The sequence below is a fragment of the Elephantulus edwardii genome, unplaced genomic scaffold (assembly GCF_000299155.1).
Source record: "Elephantulus edwardii isolate Elephantulus edwardi_28Jun2011 unplaced genomic scaffold, EleEdw1.0 scaffold00016, whole genome shotgun sequence".
NCBI classification, from domain to species: Eukaryota; Metazoa; Chordata; class Mammalia; order Macroscelidea; family Macroscelididae; genus Elephantulus; species Elephantulus edwardii.
Window position 1 is genome coordinate 26,127,709 of NW_006399766.1, and position 25,207 is coordinate 26,152,915.

The 25,207-nt window shown below is 44.0% G+C and overlaps 1 pseudogene; it reads left to right on the forward strand.

Moving 5' to 3' along the window:
• Positions 1-1,235: 1,235 nt before the first annotated feature.
• On the forward strand, positions 1,236-1,695 carry LOC102857062 (annotated as a pseudogene).
• Positions 1,696-25,207: the final 23,512 nt, after the last annotated feature.

A 25,207-nucleotide genomic window follows, 5' to 3' on the forward strand; every position in this document is an offset into this window, starting at 1 on the left:
GGTCGTCTTATGATTTTGAAAAACTGAAGATTCCAACAAGCAAACTTTGAATGTTGTTGTCCTTGTTATATGCCGTCAAGTTTCTTGTGACTCATAGCAACATTATCTATCTATCTATCTATCTATCTATCTATCTATCATCTATCTATCGTGGCCCAGTGGTAAGAAGCTGCACTACAATCCTCAAGGCATGTGGTTCAAGGCCACAAGTTGTTGTGTTGTTATTATGTGCCATCAAGTTGCCTGCAATCCTATGTACAGCAGCTCTGAAGCCTGCCCTGTCCTGGGCCAGTCTCACTAACTTCAACACACCAACCCCCATGGCCCCAATTACTATATCAATCCATCTCATCCAAGGTCTTCCTCTCCTGCACTGTCCCTCCACCCTTCTGAGCATGATGTCCTTTTCCAAGGACTGAGCCTTCCTGACCATGTGCCCAAAGTATGTGAGATGGAGCTTCAAAATCCTAGCCTCCAAGGAGAAACTTGGTTTCACCCTCTCCAAGACAGACCCATTTGTTTTCTTGGCAGTCCATGGCATGTTCAAGACTCTTCTCCAGAACCACAACTTGGAGGCATCTATTCTTCTTCCTGTCATCCTTAGTCATTGTTCAGCTCGAGAGGCGTTGCTGATGGATTAGAACCTCCAGAGAGGTGTCACTTTCGGGTTGGCAGTGCAACTCCCTACAGACTATGTCACCAGTGCTCCTGGTTATTTGGTTTTGCTTTTGGTCACCCTCCGCAATAAGCATTGTTCTTATTTTTATTTTGGTCTTTTCATGTGTGGCCATTTTTTTAAATTTTCTTTTTCATTTATATTGATTTATTCACAAAGTTTTTGTGGTTGCCATAGAGACAAGTACAACTCCCAGAGACCCTATGAACAACCGATCTGAAAACTAACTGTCTTAGCCTGTGCTCTCCTCACAATCTCTGACATACTCAAGCCCGTTGCTGCAGTCACCTTGTCAACCCACCTGGTTGAAGGTCTTCTTCTCCTTTGCTGCCACTCCACCTTCCCAAGCATGATGTCCCTCTCCGAGCAACATGCCCAAAGTGTGTGAAATGAAGCTTCCTTATCTTTGCCTTCAAGGAAAACTCTGGATGCACCTTCTCCACGACATACCTGTCTCGGACAGTGCTCCATAGTCATGTCCAGAGAAGACTTTGTGAGGCTGCTTTGCAGATGCTACTACTTCAGCAACACTTCTTATGTGCTCTGCCCACACCCAGCCATGGTTAGTCTCACTGTATACTTCGACATCACCAACGATGGCAAACTTTTAGGCTGCATCTCCTTCGAGCTGTTTGCAGATAAAGTCTCAAAGACAGAAAAAAACTTCTGTGTTCTTAGTCATGGGGAGAAAGAACCTGGGTACAAGGGCTGGTGTTTTCACATAAACATCCCTGGGTTCGTGTGCCAGGGTGATGACTTCACACATCATAATGGTGCTGGTGGCAAGTCCATCTACAGGGAGAATTTTGATAATGAGAACTTCCTCCTGAAGCATGCAGGTCCTGGCATCCTGCCCAAACAGGATGGACCCAATACAAACTGCTCCCAGGTTTTTTAAACATGTAGTTTTCGGTAAGGTGAGGGAAAGCATGAACATTGTGTAAGCCATGGGGCACTTTGGGTCCAGGAATGGCAAGACCAGCAAGACGATCGCCACTGCTGACTGTGGACAACTCTAATGTGATCTGTAGTTCATGTTTTCTCTGAATCACCAGACCTTTCCTTCTATAATGGAGATCACCCTGATACGCCCAGCGCACCTGCAGTATCTTTAATCTCTGTGCTTTCTGTAGTTTTTTGGGTTCCACATTTTCTTTCTTCCGCTCCACATTTAGCAGGATTGCAGACTTCAGCTTATGGCTGTGGAATAAAAACTAGACTAATAAAAAAAGTGTTGTGAAAACAAACCAAATATGAACAAAGTGCAGCCATCAATCAACTTGGCAGCTAGTTCCACAAAAGTGGGCCTTCTAAGTTGTGCAACAATGGATGGATTTTTTTTTAACAAAAAATGGTGAACTGGGGGCTGTTGGGAGGAAAATGCTCAAGAAAGAATGAGTGAAGATCTAACTGTTCTGTAAACATTCATTAAAATCACAATTGTTAAAAAAGTGGGCCTCCTTACAAAGCTGGAAATGCATAATCATATTATAGTAACAATTAATTATGAAGACAGTATATCTAGCCATAATCAGAAATTTTTGGAGATAGTTGATCTAACTATAATCAGAAGATCCCATGGTCTTATCTTCTGCTTTGTTTGTTCAATATCTATCATCTACCAAAAAAAGACTTTAAAAAACCTTTCTATTCCTCATTTATTAATTTGTCCATTGTCCACTGCTGTCATTCGAGCCACAGATGCTTACTGATATTCGCTGTGAAATTGGCTTAGTGTTAGGCAGCAAAGGCACCACCTTTTTCTGTTATGCTCATTGCCATTGACTTTGAACCAACTAACAGCTGACCTTCCAGCTTTCAGAGGGTTTTCAGAGGCTGCATATTTCGTGGGAGGATATTTCCTATCTTTCTCCCTCATAGCAGCTGGTGGATTCAAACTGCCTACCATTGGGTTGGCAGTGTAACTCCCTACCCAGTAGACCATCAGACTTACCTCTTTATTTCTGTCCAGTCATTTTGAAACACACATGTAGAATGCTTGACATCAAGTATGTCCTCCATCAATGTTCATTTCCCTTCTGATTTCAAATTTCAAATGTCTAAAATAAATTTAATCAACATTTTCTACCTCTTCACTGTACTCAGTCCAACACCTGGCCCTTGTACTTTCTCCACCTAAACTTGCTTTTGGCTTTTGTATGTCCTCTTTATGCTATTACGAGTAACCAGATATTCCCTGAATTAAAAAAAAATGGAAAATTAGTAAGATTTCTGTTTAAAGATGATGATTTGAAAGTAGGCATTTAACCTTGTTTCATTCAAGAGACACTTAGCAAAAGACAATAGAAGAATGTCTAATCAGAATCCTGTCAGCACAAGAGAACTAGCAAATAGGCAAGAGAAAAAATAGTATACAAATTGAAAGCTGATGGAAAGAGGTATCTAAATAAAATTTTTAAAAACCCCACACAAACCACCCTGAAAATCTGAGCCTTAAGGCAGCAGTGAAGAGAAATAGAGCTTCATTACTCAGCAGAACCCCAAAAGCATAGGAAATGATCACCTCATGGCCTGTGAAAGGTGAGCAAGAAGATACCTCCCGCTGGCTGGGGATTATTTTGTGTATTAGCAAAGATCCCTCAAGTAGCTAGATCTGGTACACATGACAGTTGTATGGGGCAATGCAGAAAATAGCACAGGTGAAGTTGGCATACTGAATTTGAGACTTCCTCTCCATCTCTCCCTTCTCAATAGTCCAGTGAGCACAGGGAAGGTGGTATATATTGCTATGAAAATCTTAACAAGCAAAGCAAAATAGTGTATGGAATTCCCCCCAAAGAACTGATCTGCAGAGGTCCCCAGAGTAAAGACCACAGTGTACAAGGCCAGCTCACACTCTCAGTCGGCTTTATTGTGAACAGACATCCAGCTGCCACCAAGCATCTGAGGAAATATCTCACATGAAAGGCAGAGACCCAAACTGACAAACAGAAAGTAGTCCCTTGAAAGACAAGAAGCCAGCAGGGGGAAGAAACATCACAGGGAGTGATCTGACTCAGTTATGTGTCGCGGAATAGCAAAGCACCTCAATACAAGTATTCATTAGTTGTCAAGTGAGCATTTGGACTGGCCGGACTTACCTGGGCAGTATGTTTGCTCGTCTTCTTTAGAGCCATGCACGAAGCTACCATCACATGGCAGCTCAGCTGATGTTCTAAGATGGCCTTTCTCAATGGAACGATGATTCACAGGTTGCTTTCCATGTATTTCCCACAGGCTATTTCAGTCCCAAGCATAGCGTCATTTCAACAGACCCTGGGGGATCTGATGGCTTAGTGGTAAGGAGCTGTCGCTGCCCAGGCAAAGGTGTGTGGTTTGAATCTAGCAGAGAAAGATGGGCTATCTCCTCCTATGCAATTTAGTGCCACTGCAAACCTACTGGAGGGTCAACTGTGAGTTGGTGCCAACTTGATGAGACATAACAACAATGGCTGAAAGCAGGAGACATTATAGAAGCCTATACTTGGTCACACATGCTAACACCCCATTGGCCAAGGCCAGTTAAATGATACCATGGATTGAATGTAAACCCATGGCATTTTCAATTGTTTCACATACATGTGAAAATTAGACAATTCATAAAGAAGACAGAATAACTGCTTCACCTGAATTGGGATGTTAGCAAAGTTCTTGAATATTCCATAGACTGCTGAAAGAATAAGCTAATCTGTCCAGGAGGAAATGCAGCCAGAGCGTGTTACCAAGAGGAGCCAAAACTGGAGGGAAACATCATACTTGGGAAGGCAGAGAGAGGGCCAGAGAAAGACCCTCGGTACCGTGGATTGACATGGTGGTCGCAACAATGGAGTGAAGCACAGGACATCATGAGGATGCCTCAGAACCCGCTCAGGTTTCTTCAACAGCACCTCACAACAACAACAACAACAACATGGCTGATCTGTGTTCAGAAAAACATGCTGAAAAATCTTTAATCCCTTTAGCTGTCAGTACAATCTCATTTGGGAAAAGGGCTCTCTTTGTTATGCTAATGAGACCATCAGAGTGTGGGGTGTGTCTAAAAAGACTCACTTTTGAGATATAAAAAGAGCAGATCAGGCACAGAAACCAGGAAGCACAGATGGGGGCATGTTGATGCCAGGCCAAGGAACAGAAAGCAAGAGAGATAAGGAACTTTCTCTGGAGCCAAGAGAGAGAGAGAGAGACAGCCTTATTCCAGAGCACCTTGAATGTGGACTTCCAGCCTCCTAAACTGAGGGAATCCGTTTCTGTTTGTTAAAATCACCCACTCGTGCTATTTCTCTTACAGCAGCACTAGGAAACTAGCACCTACGGCCAAGCCCACACAAAAGGGCTACTGAATTGCCAGCCTCTCATGGGGCTTGGAGTTTCCCCCTCATATATGCTGGGAACAGTTATGATCGGAGGAGTGACATCATGCAGGTAATCAATTAAAGGTTGGAGAAAGGGTTACAAAGTGAGCGTTGAGTGAGTGTGGACAGACCAGAGGTGAAGGACAATGACACCACCACTGGAGGGGTGAGGAGTCAAAGGATCTAGGATGCATTATGGAAGCAGAAGAAGAGAATTTGCTGAGGGACTTAACTGAAGTGCGGCCAGGGAAAGGGGAGATCTCTAAGCTGTTGTCTCCATTCCTTGAAAACAGATGCTCAGTGTCTCATTCCACCTTCCTCCAAATAGCTCTTCCCCCCCCCCCATAACATTTTCTTCCTGATACGGTGTCTGAGAGGATAAAATACATTAAGAGATCACTTGATTAATGTCCAATTAAGCAATTCACTAGGTTAATCTATACCTTCTGTTCCTCCACCAAACAGGCTGACTAATCTACACAGCACGTTAACTGCTCTTGACGATTGGCTGCCCCCCTCAGAAGTTCCGATTTCACTGGTAGAGTTGCTGGATTAATAGCAGGAATTTGTCTTCTTTCCACAGTTTGTTTATTCCACCTTAGACAGACTTTGGACATGTTGCAAGGAGGGACCGGTCCTTGGAGATGGACATCATATTTGGGAGGGTGGAGGGACAGGCCCTCTATGAGGTGGATTGATTCAGTGACTGGGGTAATCGGGATGGGAGTGTCAGAGACAGTGCGGTTGGCACAGGATAGAGCGGAGTTTAGGGCTGTTGTACACAGGGTCGCTATAAGTTGCAGGCAACTTGACAGCACATAACAACAACAACAACATTCATAGTTCTATCACTTAATACACTTAACTATTTTATTTACCTCAGGAAACATGAATGCAGGAAGAACAAACAGTTCTATGAAAAAAATAGGTGAAAATTTACGGAAAAAATTAAAAGCAGCAAGTTATTTTTCATTCTCTGTTCAATTGTGTGAGAGACATTCCCCCCAAAAGATAACTCATTACAAACAATATCATACCTGGAAGGAGTTTATACATAGTATTGTGTGTGTCTCATTGTCTTGCAAAACTACAAAGAAACTGAGTGTATGTTATGTCCGGCACTCCAAAACGGGTAGTTTTTCCAAGAAACCATCTTGATCTTACTTCAAAAGGGAGAGAAATGAAAAGTCAGTTATGTTTTGGGGTTAAATAAAACATGTAAATTAGGTCTGTATCATTTTAAAATTCGCTTCTGCCTTTCACTAACTGTTTTCCCTAAAGTGACTATTAGTTGGGGTTGTGTCAGATGCAATTTACTTATCAAAATCATAAGTGTTTTTAGGAGTAACTGCAGGAAGGAAGAGAGAAAAAAAATCTATCTGGGAAGAAGCGAAGCCAGAATGATCCTGAGAAGGGAGGGTGGCGAGACGTCATCTCACATAATGTGGGAACGTTCTCAGGAGGGACAAGCCCCTACAGAAGGCCTTCGGGCTTGGTAAAGGAGCCGGCCAGTGAACAAGAGGGGAGCACCAGGAATGAGATGGAGCAACACGATGGCTCCAACAAAGGGCTCAAGCATTGCAGCAATTGTGAAGATGGCTCAAGATTAGCTACTGTCCCATTCTGTGAACTTTTGCTAAAAAAAAAAAGTAAAAAGTCTCCTGATCTCCTGACTGCTGGCACCAAGTGTATGGACTGTGGATCCGAGCAGGATGAACTTGTTGACATTTTCTAGCTTTTCACCTTCCTTCATGATGCTGCCTATTGGTCCTGTGGTGAGGATTTGTGTTTTCTTGTTTTGAGATGAAACCCATACTGGGGGCTGCATGAGCAACCTTTTTTTAACACCTTGATGGAAATGGACTTTCAGCTTGTATCTACATATTTTTTCTAAATTGTAGGCTTCAGAAGATTCACATTTAGCTGGCCTCTCGGCTCTCCAGTTCTCCTACTCCTTTGTCTGTCCCTCTGTCATTTTTCCTTTTCTACAGCATGCTGGAACCTTTCTTGGCTTTATAGTATCCTTCCAAACTGAGGATAATGACACCGCCTGTTTCCTAGGGTTGGGATTTGATACGGGAACAATCAGAAAGGGCCTGGACTATTACAAGCACCTCAATATTATTTCCCTCGTTAATCCCCGGCAGGGACTAAGTACTAGACCATCGCTCACTCTTCCTCTATCTCATCTTGAGTTATCTGACTACTTGTATGTATATATTCGTATCTACCATACTCATTGTGCCTATTACATCTCTAAAAGAATACTAGCCCTTCAAGGACAAAGATCCACTTTTCATTCTTCTTTATGACTCGTATCAACTAGTCCAATGCCTAGTGCAATGTGGGTGCTCAATAAATATTTGTTGAATGAATAAAAGATTAGTATATTCTCAATGAATGTTTGTCACATGTGCTGAATAACACCATTAAACATTGATATTCCAATCACAGGAAGAAGCTAAACTAGAAAAATGAACAGAAATGTAATCACAGCTCACTTCCAGTCCAGCCTTCACCAACTTGATCACTGCCATCACCGCCATTATTTCACTGTTGTTAGTGCACTCGGCTTCCTCTAGAACCTTTATTCCAAAGAGATTAAAGCACCTAATTACCTTTACAATTGTTCCACCTTATAATTAATCGAAGCCAGCTGGCAAAGCAGGACGAAAAATTCCAGTTTTCAAATTTCCTTCCTAGATATATCTATGCAATCATCCAAGAGTCTCTCATGCTGACAGTGTGGATCCTTGGGCCAGAGAGAATTGTGAACTGATTGGCTGAACGGCTGACCGCTACAGACAGCACAGGGACATGATCTGGCACACACTTGGAAGGGAGCTCAAGGTTGTGACCAACTGTAACTATAAATAAATGCATAAACAAGCACACAAGCAAAAAGGGCTACAGATGATTCAATCCCAGATTCATCACTGCGGTACGTATACCAGTGTCAAATATTAGCAAGTGCAGCCAACGGCATCTTTAGCTTGCAAAACAATTGGGTATTTCTCAGTTAATGCATATACCTCATAAAATAAAATATCAGATATTGAGTCACTGAAAGCCAATACCCTTTGTCAAAATAATAAGAATCCCCAAAAATCTATTCTCACAAAACCCTTTCAAAAGATGAAACAAATCAATGTGCACAGAAATAAGTACTGAAGTGTTGTGTTTGTTTTTAATAATAGCAAACTCTTGGAAACAATTCAAATATCCAACAACAAAGACATGGTTATTTCAAAGGGATACGTTGAATGCCCTCTCTTTGCCTCAGTTCCCTTCTGTGTGGGGTGGAAATGATATTTACTATATTGCTTGAAAGGATTAAATTAATTAATCCAGGTAAAGTGTATCCATCCTCAAGGGGGTTCCCAGAGATTTACCTTATTAACAAACTCTTTTTACTTGAGTTGTTTTGAAGGGGTTTTGTTTCTCCCTATTCTTTGCAAGGACAGGCTGCTCATAGAGAATTTCCTTAGAAATTTTGCAGCTTGGGCTCAAGACAGACGTCCTGTAAGTCATTATTTGCCACACTGAGCCTGTTTCCTTGTGTGACTCCTTCCCAGAGGCGTTTTCTGACCTCCCCATGCATGTCAGGGGCTCTGGTGGCATAGTCAGTGGTGTGTTGTACTGTTAACAAAAAGCTGATGTGACTCCAGCAATTCTCACCCTTCAGTGCACCTGTAGAGAAAGATGAGCAGTCTCTTCCCATTAAAATTTACAGCCTCGACATACAGAGTTTGACGTGCAGTGAGTTTGAGTTTTGACTTAGGCCACGCCAGGCCTTATATCTGACGCTGAGGGGGAAACAAACTTTCTCCAGATTGTTCTACCCTGGAGTATTGCTCCATTAGGCAGCAACAGATGACTTTGGAAGGCCAACATCAGTGGAAAAGGAGGCCAAGTGCATAGGATCAAAGGGCTAACGCTAACCGAGCACAGGAAGAGAACACTGCGCCAAGCGTCTCCTTCTAGATTCTAGCGAACCAGCAATCCAGACTCTAGAAGCACTGCCATGAAGAGGAGAGAAACAGCTTGCCAGCTAGAGAGACACACATGTGCTACAGGACACTTGACTTGTTGTTTGCTCTTGTGAAATGCTAGCAACCCAAGGGCAAAAGGCTCCCGTCCACCAGCTGCTCCCTAGGAGAAGGACAGGCAGTCGCCTCCTGTGCGATTAACTGCCTCTGAAAATCCACCGGAGGGTCAGCTATGGGTCCGTTCCAACTTGATGGTATATAATAACAAACTATATTAGACTGAGCATGTTTAAATGCTCACCAGAAGCAACAAGGAAAAGAGAGGATGGGTTTGGACATAGAAGAGATAGGATTATCTGGGAATTGAATTCGCAGAAGAGGTAGTAAAAACTGGGATTTGCCTTCAAATATAATTAACAAGGGAGAGGCTGGAGTAGGAGGCCTGAAAGCTGCAGCTAGCTACAATAAACCAGAGTTATGGCTTTGCCAGAAAATACACATGACTGTGAAGAATAAAAGGAGGTGAAGGACTTAATCAGCAGCACATGAAGAAGAGGGTCTCTAGATGATACAAGTGATGTGTAGTCTCTGTGAGAGTTAATGTTAGTTGTCAAGGAGGCTTAGTTATGCATCTCACGGGTTTGGCAGGCACTATGCCATCACTTCCCATAATGTGATCAGACACCAGCAGCCAATCAGTTACAGGGGGAGATTCCTTGGGGGTGTGGCCTGCTTCCAGTATGTAAATGGATGTTCTGGTAAAGTTCCTTTCCTCTTGACTCTGCAACCTTCTCCTTCCCCGACCTACAGTTACTGGAAAAGAAACCAGCAGATGCCTCCAGCCTGGTACCTAACCCAAAGATTTCCAGACTCATCAACTCCTGCAACTCCATGAGCCTACAGAGACCATCAACGTGTCATCTGACCTGCAGATTTTGAATTTTCATGTGAACCAGTAGAAGTCTTCAGCCTGTTACTTGACCCATGGCTTTGGGTGCTGGCAGACCCCACATTTGTGTGATCCATCCCTTGAAGAAAGCCTGGTGATCTATAAGATTACAGCCACTGAATGGTAGTGTGCAGCTGCACTGTGAAATGTATGAGGTCACTAGGGGTTGGTGTCAACTTGATAGCAATAGTATAGGTTTTATGAGTGTTTCTTTTTTAATTTAGGTGATATATTACAGCATCTTGATTAAAATAGAACCATCAAACAATATTGATGGTTTGGGAGGAAACAGAAGAGTGCAAAGGTGAGAGGTATCAAATGGATCTAAAGCAGCAGGGGGAAGGAGAAAGAGATGAAAACATTAAAATAATTAACAAGCTATGGTTTACAACCATACCACCCTAAACGCGCCTGATCTCATCTGCTCTCAGAAACTAAGCAGGATCGGGACTGGTTAGGACTTGGATGGGAGACCACCTGGAAATTCCAGGTACTGTTTTAGTTGTTGTTGTTGTTGCTAAGTGCCATCGAGTCAAGCACAAATCAAAGCGATCCCATGAACAAAAGATCTAAACACTGCTCTATAACTATTGTCATTTCTCTACTATTCACAGAGTTTCCAAAGGCCTGCTGTTTAAGACGTGGATGCCAGTCCTGCTACCACGCCTGTCTTAATATGGGAGCTCCACCAAACCCTGTCCACCATGGGTAACCTTTATGGCATTTGACACACCAGTGGCACAGCGTTCAGTATCACAGCAACCTCAAGTTATCTCCATACAGCAAACTGACAGACAAGTGCTGTGCCACTTATTCTTCCCAAACACTATTAGCATCAGGTCCTGATTGACTTAAACAAGAGGCTTCCATCCCACAGCTGATTGTTAACTAAATCCAGGTGACCAATCAGTTTACACACAATTTGAATTAAAAAAAAACCAACAACAACACTCAGCTTTCAACTAAATCAAGAGAACCTACCCTCCAGAATCCAACTGTTTCACACTAGTTACTATAGGCTTTTAAATAGAAAAAAGAGAAGCCATTCTTTTGAAGGAATTAACATAAAATAGCTCTTAGGGATACTCTTCCACATTTCAAACATCGGGAAACTAGGCACCTAGTGGTTGACACATGTACAAGGTCACACAGCTAAGAAGTGACAGCGCTTTGGTCAGCCAGGCTCCCATCGCTGCTGCTTAGATGCTTTCATACAGAGCAAGAAGGGGAGTTTTGGGTGTCACTGCAAGTGAGCTGCAATGGGTGATGATTAAGGGCTAGGGAAGGCACAGGAGTGGATGGAGCAGATTGACCCCCGTCTCCCTCAGCTCTTTTGCACTCTCCTTATCTACTGTGCAAGCTTTTAAGACAGGTCTTCAGTTGTCTGAGGACCTAGTGCTAGTTGTTATACCTGCTGCCTTGGGGACCTTTGAATCAAACTGAACTTGGGGCTGAAGGTCCAGCAGAGATGGTAACTGATGTGACAAGCCAAGAGGAACTGCACATGGAAGCTCCCACAGGAAATTCCGGCCACCCCTGCACCCCACCCAGGAAGAAGACGAGCAGCACCAAATGCACAGGTCTAGTGCAGCTGTGTCCTGACCCCAGGTGTCGTTTCTCTGATCCTCGCTGGAAGTTTTCTTCTCCTGGTGTTCTCTGTGATGCCAGGTGAGTGGGTGGCAGGGATCTGACAATGTCAGTTAGGGGCAGCACAGCTCCAGCTGCCTTGTCTGTCAGTCACATCATTAGTGGGAATGTGACAAGATTCTGTCAACCCCAGAAAATGTGTGGAGCCCTAGGTTCAAAGCCCTGGCCTCGAAGTACAACTATTTGAGTTAGAAGGTTGCTGTATCATAATTTTCTCTTCATGACACTGACACCAAGTACCGAGTGGCTCATCCTCTGTGGAAACTGTTGAAGAGAAGTTTTGGAGCTTTCTAGTATTTTACTTTGCCAGCACCAGAGTGGGAAAAGAGATGGCATTTGTGTCCCAGCTATGCAACTTACTAACTTCCTAACCTTGCTCACGTGATTCAAATCTCCTGAGACTCAGTTTTCTCAACTGTGAGATGGGGATATCAATATTGTGGATGAGATCCTTCCAGAAGAGTACATAACAGAGCTTGACTCATGGGAAAAACAGCAACAAAACCAAGTAACCAGTTACTGTTTCGTTGTCCCCACATGGTGTTAGTCCGTGTGTATTAAGAGTGGTCTTCACTGACTGTGATCATCAGGTTTTCTCCCAAGGTGCTTTGCACCAGCCTCTAGTTCAAGTTGGTGGAATCAAACCACCAACCGTCCAGTGAGCATCTAAGTACTTAAACCATTTGTGCACTCAGAGTAAAACTCTCTCACTCAATGCTGTTGACTTGGACCCGATGGACAGCTGATGCTCCATCGGATTCCTGAGGCTTTAAAACACATGGGAGGAACTTGTCCATCTTTCTCCCTTGCCTAGTTGTCCACCCATTACATCTATGCCCTCCAAATACCTGCACTTATACTGAAGAAGCCCCCACGAAACCTATGCTACATAATGAACAAATAATTCTCGGTACATATCTAGCAGGACTTCTGGCAGCATTTGACAGCGATGACAGATCCTTTCATCTGCAGCCCATGCTTCATCTGGCACCACACTTACCACCTAGGAACCCCTCTCATTGTTCAGGACCATTTCATAGATGGAGGACAAGAGGCACAGATGATCTGATTGGCTTAGTCTTCGCTTAGTCTTCGGCTAGTGGGACAATGGAGTTGGTTTTCAGACTCAAGCTTGCCTTTCCACAGTTTGCTGTCCTAGATCATCTTTTCTCTTTCTACAAACATGATCTATGTGATCTTATCCAACGCCTGATTTTAGAGGACATTTTCAGTACTTAAGGTGTTACGAAGATTATTACTACTGGATCGATAGGCAGTGTCATGATGAACGGAGAAGAGATTGTCAACAGCTTCATCTTGCTTGGATCCACGATTAGCACCCTTGCTGCCAGCAGTCAGGAAATAAGGATACACATTGCACTGGGAAAATCTGCAGTTAGGGACCTCTCCAAATTATTGAGGAGTAATGATGTCAATCTGAGGACTAAGATGTGTCTGATTCAGGTCATGGTCTTTCTGATCACTTGCTATGTATCTGACAGCTGGACAATGAATAAGGATGACAGAAAAAGAAGTGACACCTTTGAACTCTGGTGTTGGGGAAGAATATTGAACATCCCATGGACGGCCAGGAGAGCAAACAGAAATGTCTTGGAGAGGGTGCAGCCGGAGTGCTCTTTGGAGGCAGGAATGATGAGGTTTCACCTCACATCCTTTGGACATGTTGCTGGAGGGGCTATGCCTTGGAGAGGGACATGATTCTGGGAAGGGTGGAGGGTCAGCAAAGGAAAGGAAGACTCTAAACCAGGTGGATTGGCCAGGTGACAGCCCCAATGGGCTCTTGTGTGTCAGGAAGTGTGAGAATGACACAGAATAGAGAGGGGTTCAGATCTTTTGTTCATAGGGTCGCTATGAGTCGTACTCAACTTGATGGCACCTAACAACATGGTGATACAAGCACTCTGTGTGAGAGATGTTGTTGTACATGTTAAATGCCGTTGAGTTGAAACTACTCATAGTTGTCCTTCCATCAGGATTTCAGATGCTATAAATCACACAGGAGACTGCCCATCTTTCTCCTGTGGAGCAGCTGGTGGATTTGAACTGTGTGCTTTTAGATTGGCAGCTTACCTTTGTGTTGGTAGTTCAGCTCCTTGCCACTAGGCCATCAGAACTGCAAATATAAATATATAGTATGTATACTCTGTAGTCCATCCTCCGCTAGGCAGGGTGCGTGCTCCTCCCTCCCAGCGTGACTGACATTCACCTCCTAAGGCAGAAGGAAACTCTGGTGGCTTAGTGGTAAGTAGTTGTGCTGTGGTTCGAATCCACCATGTGGTAGAAAGGTGGACAATGACTTCCCATGAAGTTCACTGCCTCTGAAAAGCCACTGGAGGATTGACTCTAAGTCAGTTCTGACCTGACGGTCCACAAAACGACCTAAGACTGAGAAAAGGACCATTCAAGGAAACTTGGCAGTGACTGGAACTGCTGCAAGAAATCCTCACCATTTCCTGAGTCAGCACTTCTCCCTACACAATTCTTTTGAAGAGCATAAATAATTCAGACTAAATAGTTACTAGAAAGGTATTTTAAACCTAACATTGGAACTAATACAATTAATGTCACAAACCACCTTGAAGGAGAAAAAAAGCAAATATTTTGACTTTCCAAATAATACCTAACGAGTCTTCTATGACACTCACGTAACATTCTTTAAGTTAATAGTGACTTCAACATGGGAATGAAATATATCATTTTTACGTTAAAATGAAACATTATAAAATATAATTAAGAGGCTTATCAGCATTCTCACATTTTGGGGTGGGATCAAAGGGTATGAATTCAGAAGGTAATTAAAGTGGATGAGTGACTGCTCGATATGTTTCTTAATTACGGAATATTTACACCCTTGATGCCATAGACCATATAGTATTTATGCTAGATGTGCAATGAAGTCGATATTCAATATTTGGGCAACATGACAAAGAGAAAAAAAATCCATTCCTTACATGGAGTCTAAAATGAGCTTCAGGTTTAGGCATGCCCTCTGAAAACACAGGAAACTCTAAATTGTAAAACAGCAAGCTTCTCTTCTTCCTGTCCCCTGCCCCCGCCTCCCGCCCCAGGAATTACTGAAGAATTTGCGGCAGGATTTTTGCTGCTTTGCGAGTCAGCGAGCTATCCAGTGTTTTATTAAGCACTTCTTCACCTGAATGATAATTTGCCACAGACCCTTGCTGCCCCCCTCCACTTGCCTATTTTTAGAAAGAAATTCATTTGTCTTTAAACATTAAAATACAACTGAATCTTTTATCACCACTGCCAGGTTTGGAGGTCTTCCAGCAGCCACCAGATTACAAACTAGGCAAAAGGCAGCTTCCTATGCACATCTTTGATTTGCTCACTTTTAACCGTGTTGGTGAAAATGAAATGAAGCCCTAAAGCAGAGTGTTCGCAGACTACACCCCTGCCACTCTCCAGTCCATCTCAGGTGCTGACTCCTTGGCCAGGTCTAGGTTACAGCCAGGCATTCTACATTTTAGCAAACCAGTCCAAATACTGCTGATGCACGTAGTCACCACTGTGCCCTTGTGAGGTGACATTGCCCCCAACACTCCTTTTCCCTACTCCTTGGAAAGAGACAGCATGCTCAAAAAGTTGGAGGGTCAGTGAAAGAGAGGAAGACCCTCAACAAGCTAGACTGGCACACTGACTGCAGGAATGGGCTCCAATGTACCAGAGATGGTGAGGATGGCGCAGGATAGGACAGGGCTCAGGACTGCTGTTCACAGGGTCACTACGAGCTGTACTCAACTGGCCAGCACATGACAGCAATTTGTATCTATATCTTTATCTGTATCTCTACACACACAAAATATATCTAAATCAAGCTAATATATCTATCTCTTTCTAGCTCTCTAGCTCTCTCTCTATATGTATCTATCTTTATCTATACATCTATCTCTATATTTTTTAAACCTTTCCTATGATACCTTTATTTTTTTTCATAAGTCATATAACTGAATCTATGCATATAGAATAAAATCTATAGCCTGCAGCGTCGTATAGCCATAGTGTGCCCACTTGCTGTACAGAGGTAACGTGCGGTTGCTGTGAAGCTGAAATTTTTGATGTATCAAATGTGAGAATGGTTCCCCATGGTGGACAGTGTTTGGTGGATCTCCCAGATTCAAACAAGCATGGAAGCAGGAGTGGCATCCATTTCCAAAATAGCTTGTCTCTGGAACCCCTATGAACCTGGAGAAAGGATGAAAGTCACACAAGTGTTGAGTGAGGACCTTCGTTCATAGGGTCGCTATGAGTCACCTACGACTTGATGGCACTTAACAACACAAACATATATATGTTGTAAGCTGTCCAGTCGGAACTTACAGTGTATTTCAACTGCCAAAGCGGCACAATCTTTGGGCAAACTTTGAGGCTTGACATTCTCTTTCTCTCTAGGCACGCGCGCACACACACACACACACACACACACACACACACACACACACCCCGTATATAAATAATATCATCACACTTTCAGTTAAAAGTTGGACACTTAGCTACTGCACCATTAGAGGGAGCTCTGGTGGCCTAGTGGTAAGAAGCTTCATTGCAATCCTGAAGCCATGAGGTTCGAATCCATCGAATCCTGTGCAATTTACTGTCTCTGAAATCCTCGGGGGGCAGGGGGGCAGCTATGTGTGAATTCCGACTCAGTGGCACAGATCAACAGGCAGACTGTACTGTAAGTCCTATCACTTACTCATTTTTGAATGTTGCTTTGGGCAAATCACTTCGTCTCTCTGGGACTGTTGTCATCTGTTAACAGAGGGTAGCAATCCCTTCCTTGTACATGTGTACATCCTACTGTTCTGACAAAGATCAAAGAAAGTGATGGTCACGTGTAGCAGCCCCCCACATGAGAAGATGTGGGGTGTTAGCTACTCTCTCTTCCCTTTCCTCCTGAGAACAAGCCCAGGCATTTTTGCAGCCAATGGGACCACGTCGCTGTGTTGGGCTGTGGCCTGGGATGTGCGCTGCTTCCCTCCAGGCTGCACTCTGCCCTCCACTCTCTTCCCTGCATGTGACCCGGATGTCAGCACCCAGAGTGAGCTTGGGAGCCATTTGTGGAGAATCATCACAGTCAGACTTGGACCCGAAGCATTGCTTAAAGCTGAGGTCACTCTCTGGAGCGAGCAAGAAAGTGGTGCTTATAGGGTTAAGCCCTGAGATTTGGGAGTTGTTTGTTAGTGCATTTAGTCTACTCTGTGAACCACAAAATTGTATATAGAGGAAAGAGATTAAATCAAAGGACAGCACCCAGGGCAGTGCGAAAGCAGAATTGATAAGCTAGGCAGGCTTTTGACCAATAGGCCTGAGAGGGGTCTTCCTGTCACAAATACCTTCTCCTCTCTGTTCACTTGTCCCATTGGGCTTTTGGCTGCCAGTGGAGCAGAGAGGCCCTACAAGAGCAAGCTGGGATGGGAGAGCAGAGACACAGGCAGCAGTGAAAAGTGGATGTGCGATGTGGGGGTTCAGGGGGCCAGCATAAAATGGAGGGTGGCAGGCAGGAGCCTGAGGTCACGCCAGAGATGGATTCAGAAACTCTGCAGGTGGCCAGGAGCCAAGGAGCACACATACAGGAGGAAGAGGAGAAAACAAAGCAGAAGGGAAGTGCCTTGTCCTGAGCCAAGTGGCCCCTACGGGGCAGGGCACTGAGCAGACAGGAGGACTCTCCTCCCATATGACTGAAAGCCAGGCTGTCCTTCAGGACTCACCTCAAATGCCACGTCCTGGTGGGTTTGAATCAGCAGAGAGGTGACCTTTGGGTTAGCAGTACAATTTCCTACTCACTAAAAGGGTCAAGGGGCAGAGCAGGAGAAGACGACTTGGGGTGAGGAGGACTGACTCTGGGACTGCAGAAATGGGATTAGGTCTGTCAGAGATGATGAGACTGGCTCAGGACAGAGTTCAGCGCTGTTGTTCACAGGGTCACTATGAGTCACAGGCAACTCAAAGGCACATAACAACAGACAACCAGAGCACCCTGCAGGTACTCTCTGACCTTAAGTACAACATTATGTACCCACATTTCTGAGGAGGTAATTGCTGGCTGTTATCAGCTTCCTTAAGGAGAGACCATGATCACACAATGGAATACTACACTGCAGTGAAAAACAAGGAACTAATGCAATATTCAAAGTGAATGACCCTGGAGGACATTATGCTGAGTGAAATATCTAAGTCACAAAAGGACAAATACTGCATAGTGCCACTGTTGTAGAATGAGACTGACATCAGGGTTGGGGTGAGACTTCGAAAGATTGGATAAATTATGTATACTACATTGAAACAGATGAGGGAGAGAACTGTTTGAAAGAGATATATGATTGGGTATTAAGGTCATGACAAGAGTCCAGAATGAAGGCTGCATAGTGGAGTGGACTCGGGGTCGGGGGATTGTATACCAATGAAAGAATTTTTCTTTTGCTTTTCAAAGAGAAGAGTGAACTGGGGGGGGAAGGATGGGCAGGGACAAGAGTGCAACAATGAATGAATGGAAATCCAAAGTCTCTGTAAATGTTCATTAAAATGAATTGGGGGAAAAAAAGGAGCAACCATGACTGGTTCATTCGGTTGTGTGGTCCACGGGGCTCTCCATGAACTGAAGCTGGCTCTACAGCACCTAACGGGAACATGAACCAGCACATCACTTCTCTCGATCGGCACACACCTGAAAAGCCAGCCGTGGATCTTAAATCTCTCTGTCCCCATGCCCAGCACAAAGTAGGTGCCCAATAAATGATCACTGAAGGGAAGCATGTGTCTTTCTCTGGCTCTTCAAGTGGAAATGATTCCCTTGGTCTTTGTGATTCCCAGATTATTTCAGTTACGGTTCCCTTGTGGCATTTCTCATAGACTGCACATTGCATCTATGATCACTGTGTACTTGCTGTTTTTCCCATCCTGTAATCACGTTTTCTTTCCCATCTGCCAGTGTGCTGTACTGTCGCTTGCACACTGCTGTGATGCTGGAAACTGTCTCTGCCGAATTTCAAATGCCAGCAGGGTGACCCGTGGTGGGCAGGTTTCAGTGGTGCTTCTGGACAAAGACAGACTAGGTAGGAAGCAGTAATGGTCATCCACTTCTGAAATAATGAGCCTCAGAAAACCCCATGAATAGCAGTGGAACATTTTCTGATACAGTATTGGAAGCTAAACCTACTAGGTCGGAAGGAACTGAAAATACTCAGTGGATTCAAGTAAAGCAGCAATTCTGAAGCTGGCTCAGGGCGAGGCCAAGTCCTGTTATGTGTGAGGTCACCATGGCTCAATTAACAAGAGCATAACCACTTTCAGGGCAAGTGGACACACTGTTACTTTCATCTTTAGATTCTCAGCATGGCCCAACATGAGCAAATGGTATCGTTCCAGATACCCATGACCTCATTAGATGCTGACAACAATCATGAGATATACGTCATATTGTCCTCCTCAGTGAATACCTAGGAAAGAAATTGGTTTATTAGTGTCACACAGCTAGTAAACTGAGAGCTGAGAGTAGAACTGAGAGCGAAGTCTAAACCCTGTGCCGTGCTTATATTGTTGCCATGTGCCAGCAAGTTGGAATCAAGCCATAGCTGATCCTCCAGCAGGTGTTCAGAGGCAGTAAATCTTACAGGACTGGAAAAAGTCCCCCCTTTCCTCAGAGCAGCTGGTAGATTCGAACCACCTACCTTTGTGTTGGCAGCATAATTCCTTACCACTAGGCCATCAAAGCCCCCTATGCTTGTATTGTTGATGTGTACCGTTGAGTCGGAACTGACTCATAGCTGGCCCTTCAGCAGGTTCTCAGAGGTGGTAAATCACATGGAAGGAAAGTGCCCTCCTTCCTCCCACGGAGCAGATGGTGGATTCAAACCATGTGCCTTTGGGATGGCCGTGCAACTTATTACCAGTAGGCCACCAGAGCTCCCTATGCTTGTATTAGACTCTACTGCCTTACTCTCCATGTCATAAGGGCACTCTGGTGGCGTAGTGTAATTACATGTCAACCTGGAAATCAAGAGGTTGGCAGATGAAATCTACCAGCTACTCCACGGGAGAAAAATGCACAAGCACCTTCCATAAAGATTCACAGCCAGGAAATCTGGGGGTTCACTGCACGTGAGAATCTACTTGACAGCACTGGGTTTGGGGTTTGGTTTGCAGGAGAGGGAAAGGTTTACATCTGTTGTTGGCAGCTCCACTATGAGCCGTTGTTGACTCAAGGACACCTAACAACATCATCAATAGCAACATATCGTATAGTGTTGTTGTTGTTGTGTGCTACTGAGTTAGAGCTGATCCTCTAGCAGATTTACAGAGGCTGCAGATTGCCTGTCTTTATAGTATAATATGTTTTACAGCATTATACTGTCATTAGGAGTCTGGTGGGGCAACAGTCAAGGGCTTGGCTGCTTGGTCAGCTGTTCAAGCCCAGCTAGTCTCCCCCGCACAGAACGACCTGCTGACTTTACCACAGCCTAGAAAACTCCCAATACCATTCCACACTATCACATGAGGTCGCTGTGAGTTAACTAGACATCACCTAACAACGCGGCCACAGCTCTCCCCGCAGTTGAACGGAACAGATTGAATAGAGGTGAAATGAGCTTTGCAAACAAGGACTGGCATGCTAGCAGGCATTCAGAAACCTTGGAACTCGTGCCCTGATCTGGTTTTGGGGGTGAGGAGCTGGAATCTTGGAGTGGAAGAGTCATGCAGCAAATAAATGGCCAACTTGGATGGCTGACCAGCTGGCTCGGTGTTCTGTTTGCTTAGTTTCCTTGGTTTATGCTGCACTGGAGGGAGATCAAAGGGCCAAATCCAGGTAAATGTCTATAAAAAGGCCTAACAGGTCTTTACAGCTTAATTTAGCTCATTAAATATTTTAAGCTATCCTTTGACAGCTGGTAATGATCATGGGTCTTGATTAGATAATGCACCCTCATGCATCTAATTTTCTACATTTTATTCTTTCAGATATTCTTTTTCAAATGGAAGTAGAAATGTGCCAGATCTTATGATAAATGTAGTCTGCTTAATTCACAGCAATCACAGTCCCTCATTAGTAATAAATTAAATATTGAAGAGACCAGATCATTTCTACGTGTCAAAAGACTCTGACCACTTGGCGTAATGTTGGAGGTCAGGGTGTGCATTTGCTAGCAATGCCCTATAGCCAGGATTTCAGATAGAGCTCATTCCCAGTGCCGGTGACTCATGGAAAATATCCAAGACACTTGTTGAGGTTCAAACAGCCCAATGGACGGGACAAATTAGACTCATAAACTGTGTCTAAGAAATGTTGATCAGGTCTTCAGAACTGCTGCACTTTATGGAACTAAGAACCATATTCGGAGAAACTGTCACTGGTTATTTCTATGGGACTTCAGAACATCACTTCACCCAGGACCATTTTTAAAAGATCAATTTATGTTTGTAATGATTTTCCCAAGGCAATTCCTAGAAACAGGAAGTAGATAAATATTCTTAAACCCAAACATTTTAATTCAAAGTATCAGTACTATTCATTTCTCCTTTGATTATCTTTGACCTAAGTGCTTGAAGTTGTTGTTGTTTTACCATCGGATCGGAACCGTCCCACAGCTGACCCCTACAGTGGGTTTTCAGAGGCATTTAGTCTCACAGCCCATCTTTCTCCTGTGGAGCGACTGGTGGCCTCGAACCGGGTGCCTTCGGGATTGCAGCGCAGCTTCCTGCCACCGGGCCACCAAAGCTCCTTAAGTGCTTGGAGGGAGAGCCTTTTTTCTCTCCTTGAACTGCTTGAGGTGCTTTGGCTGAAAGTGACATCAGTCATTAAGGAAGCATTTTGATGAGAGAAACGGGGAAGTGGTGAGTTAGGAGAAGCCAAACTGACATTGACTGTATATACACAACAGGCCAAATTCCTCACAAAACAAGTGCACTTGGCTTTCACTGAGAAATTTACCAAATGATCTTTTTGATGACATTGTTACCAAATTTAGAGCAAAATAGCAGGGAGTTTCAAGCAGTCATCCAGCAACTCTTCAGCTCTTTATTCCTCATATATAACACAACAAAATTTTTTTAAAAAACAATGAAACAAGGCGAGCAGTGAGAAATAGGGTATCAGGAACACAATGTAAGTAAAAAGGTTCACAAAGAAAAATTCTTCATAGAGCAATGATGGAACATCTGCTCAGAGCCGTCCAGCAGGCCTGGTGGAACCTAGACTGGGGAGCTGATTAAGGCATAGTCTTGCTCCCCCGGAGTGCTCAGACTGGAAGGGGTGACAGCACTGCAGAAGCAACTAGAAGCTGTCCCAGGAGAGAGACAAAGGAAGCACAGTGGGAGCTCGGGACAGGCAGACTCCACTCCCGCAGGGGTGGCATTGCCAGAGCCCAGAGCTGGCAGCTCCAGTCGGAAAGCCAGCTAACCTCCTTGACACGCTGCTCAGCAGCCCTCTGTTAGTGCGGTCCACATGGAGTGTTTGCAGAAGCACAAAGAGATGCTAGCAGATTCTCGTGCAAATTGGCTCAATGAAGAAATGAACGCAAAAATATCCCACTGCTGTTGAATTAGAAGCTACTCATAGCTGAGCCTCCAGCGAGTTTTCAGGGGCTGTAAAACAGCACAGGAGGAGACTGCCCACCTTTCCTGCGCGGGTGAATTCGAGAAGCCAGAGAGGTGCCATCTTTGGGTTAGTAGTGCAACTCCTTATAGACTATGCTTAAAGAATTGTTGGTGCTGTTAGGTGCCATCAAGTCAAGTACAACTCAGAGAGACCCAGTGAACAACAGATCCGAGCCCTGTCTTATCCTGTGCTGTCCTCACACTTCTGGACACACTGAAGCAGTCACTGTGCCACTCCACCTGGTTGAGGGTCTTCACCAACCCTCTGCCTTTCCAAGCATGATATCCTTCTCCAAGGAGTAGCCTCTCCTAGCAACGTGCCCAAAGTATGTGAGACTAAGTTAAGCCATCCTCGCCTCCAAGCCTGCACCGTCTCCAAGACATATCATCTGTTCTTTTGGCATTCCGTGGAATATTCAGTACTCTTCTCTAACACCACAACTCACAGGCATCAATTCTATTATCCTTATTAACCCTCCAGCTCTGAGACACATAACAAGTGACTGAAAAGAGTATGGCCTGAATCAGGCGCACCTTAGTCCTCAAATTGACATCATTGCCCCTCTATAATTTGGAGAGGTCGCTGACTGCAGACTTTCCCAGTTCAGTAAGTCTACTGCTCTCCTGACTGCTGGTACCAAGTGTATTGATTCTGAATCCAAGTAAGATGAAGTCGTTGTTAATGTCAGTCTTTTCTCCATCTATCGTGATGTTGCATATTGGTCCAGGACAAGGCGTAAAAATGGGCAGGTAAACAAGAGCTTGATTGTTTAAGGTCTTGAAGACTAGGAAGGATACATAATGTTGCCTTACATGGACAAGGAGGTTTTAAGCAGGGAATAAGTATGTCATATTTGCACTTGAGAAAGATCCATCTAGTTCCGGCATAGAACATAGAACTGAGAGGCGAGAAGCAGAAGAGGAGACAGGAAAAGTCATTGGATTCTTGTGTAAAACATGACGGGGTCTAAGAAGCAGTCCTGGTCAGAAAGGAGAGATGGAATTTATTTGACAGTAAAAGTGGAGAGGAAATGACTGACCCTAGACATGGAAAGATCCTGAGTGGTATAAATTGTTGGTGCTAGGCTGCTAACCAGAAGGTTGGAGGTTCACACTCACCCAGTGGCACTGTGGAAGAAAGGTCTGGCAATCGGCTTCCACAAAAATGATAACAAAAAAAAACCCTCCTATGGTTATCGCCAAATTCACACTTTGGGTACATTATCAGGAGGGACAAGTCCTTGGAGAAGGACATCATGCTTTGTAGACTTCCTCAATGCCATTGAGTGGGAACCATCTCACAGCTGACCCTTCAGTAGGCTTTCAGAGGCTGAAAATTACACAGGAGATTATCTTTCTCCCAAAGATTTCAAGGAGATAGATCCAACAAAGTGGTTGTAACAGAGGGCTCAAACATAAAAACAATTGTGAAGGTGGCACAGGATGGGCAAATTTTCCTCCTTTAGAAGTAGTTAGGGTTGCTATTAACCAGAACTTGACTCAGGCACACTTAACAAAGAATAGAGGGTTCTAGAAATGTCAATTAGGTCAAGTTGGTTGGTTGTGTTATTAAAGTTTTCTGTATCTTTACTATCATGGGAGAAGGATGGGCAATCTCCTCCTGTGCAATTAACACCTTTGAAAATGCACTGGAGGCTCAGCTATGGGTCAGTTCTGACTCAATGATACTCAACAACAACAACAAAATGCTTATGAACATCATTTCTACTTGCAATTTTAATAAAGGAATCTTGAACTTAATTTTCTTTTACTTTTCAAAGAAGAATGTACTGGGGGAGGGGGAGGGAGGGAGAAAAGTGCAACAATGAATGAATGGAAATCCAAAGTCTTGGTAAATTTTTATTAAAAGTAATTAAAAATAAAAACAAAACAACAACCTCCTAGGGAGCAGCTGGACCTGTTACAGGTGGGGTCACCAGGAGTCAAAATTGACTCTATAACACAGGTCTAGACTAGTAGGCAGAACTGACTGGGTATGGTGAGAAAGTGAGTGGATGCAGGGAGGAAGAAGAAAAGAAGGATCAAAAATAACTCTGGTTTTAGCTTGGATCATCACACAATGAGTTAACTTGTTACCACTAATTTTTCCACTAACAGATCACCAGGAGGTGACCCAGGGTAGACAGTTTCAGTCAAAACATTTAACCATTTGTACCACCCAGAAATTGTCATATAATAAGAGGGGGAAACCAACTTAGAGTAGGAAACACATTTCAACGGATTTGTATTGGCAGGGGGTGGGGAACTAAGAGAAAGAAAGTGTGAGACTAATCAAACTCCTTAAAGGCAAGAACAACTTTATTTCTCATTGTCGCTTTCATGCCTGGATCAAATATACTGGGATGAACGAATAAATAAATGAGTGAAATTATTTACAGAAGGTTTACTTGAAAGTACTATTCTTTTTAAGAAAGTCCTATTAAAATTATGACTTTAACTCGGTTCGAATCCACCAGCTGCACCATGGGACAAAGATGGGCAGTCTCCTCCAGTGTAATTTACTGCCTCTGAAAACCCACTGGAGGGTCAGCTGTGAGTCAGTTCCCACTTGATACACAGCAACCACTGCAAGTATTAGACCAGGGAGATCATCTATACAGTGAGGAGAAAGATTGTGTTGTGTGCCTCTTTTGCACCAGGTGCAATTCTAGGTATGGAAGTACCGTATTGTTTGGTTCCAACTCACAGTGACCCTTATGAAGAGAATGCAAACTCTGCCCAGTCCTGTGCCATGCTCATAAGATTGGCTATGTTTGGGCACATTGTGGCAGCCATTGTGCTAATCAATCTCATTGAAGGTCTTTCTCTTCAAAAAACTTCACCAATAGGGGAGCTCTGATGGCCTAGTGGCAAGGAGCTGCAACTACAATCCCAGAGGCAAAGGGTTCGAATCCACCAGATGTTCTGCCAGGGAAGGAGGGACAATCTCCTCCTGTACTAGTCA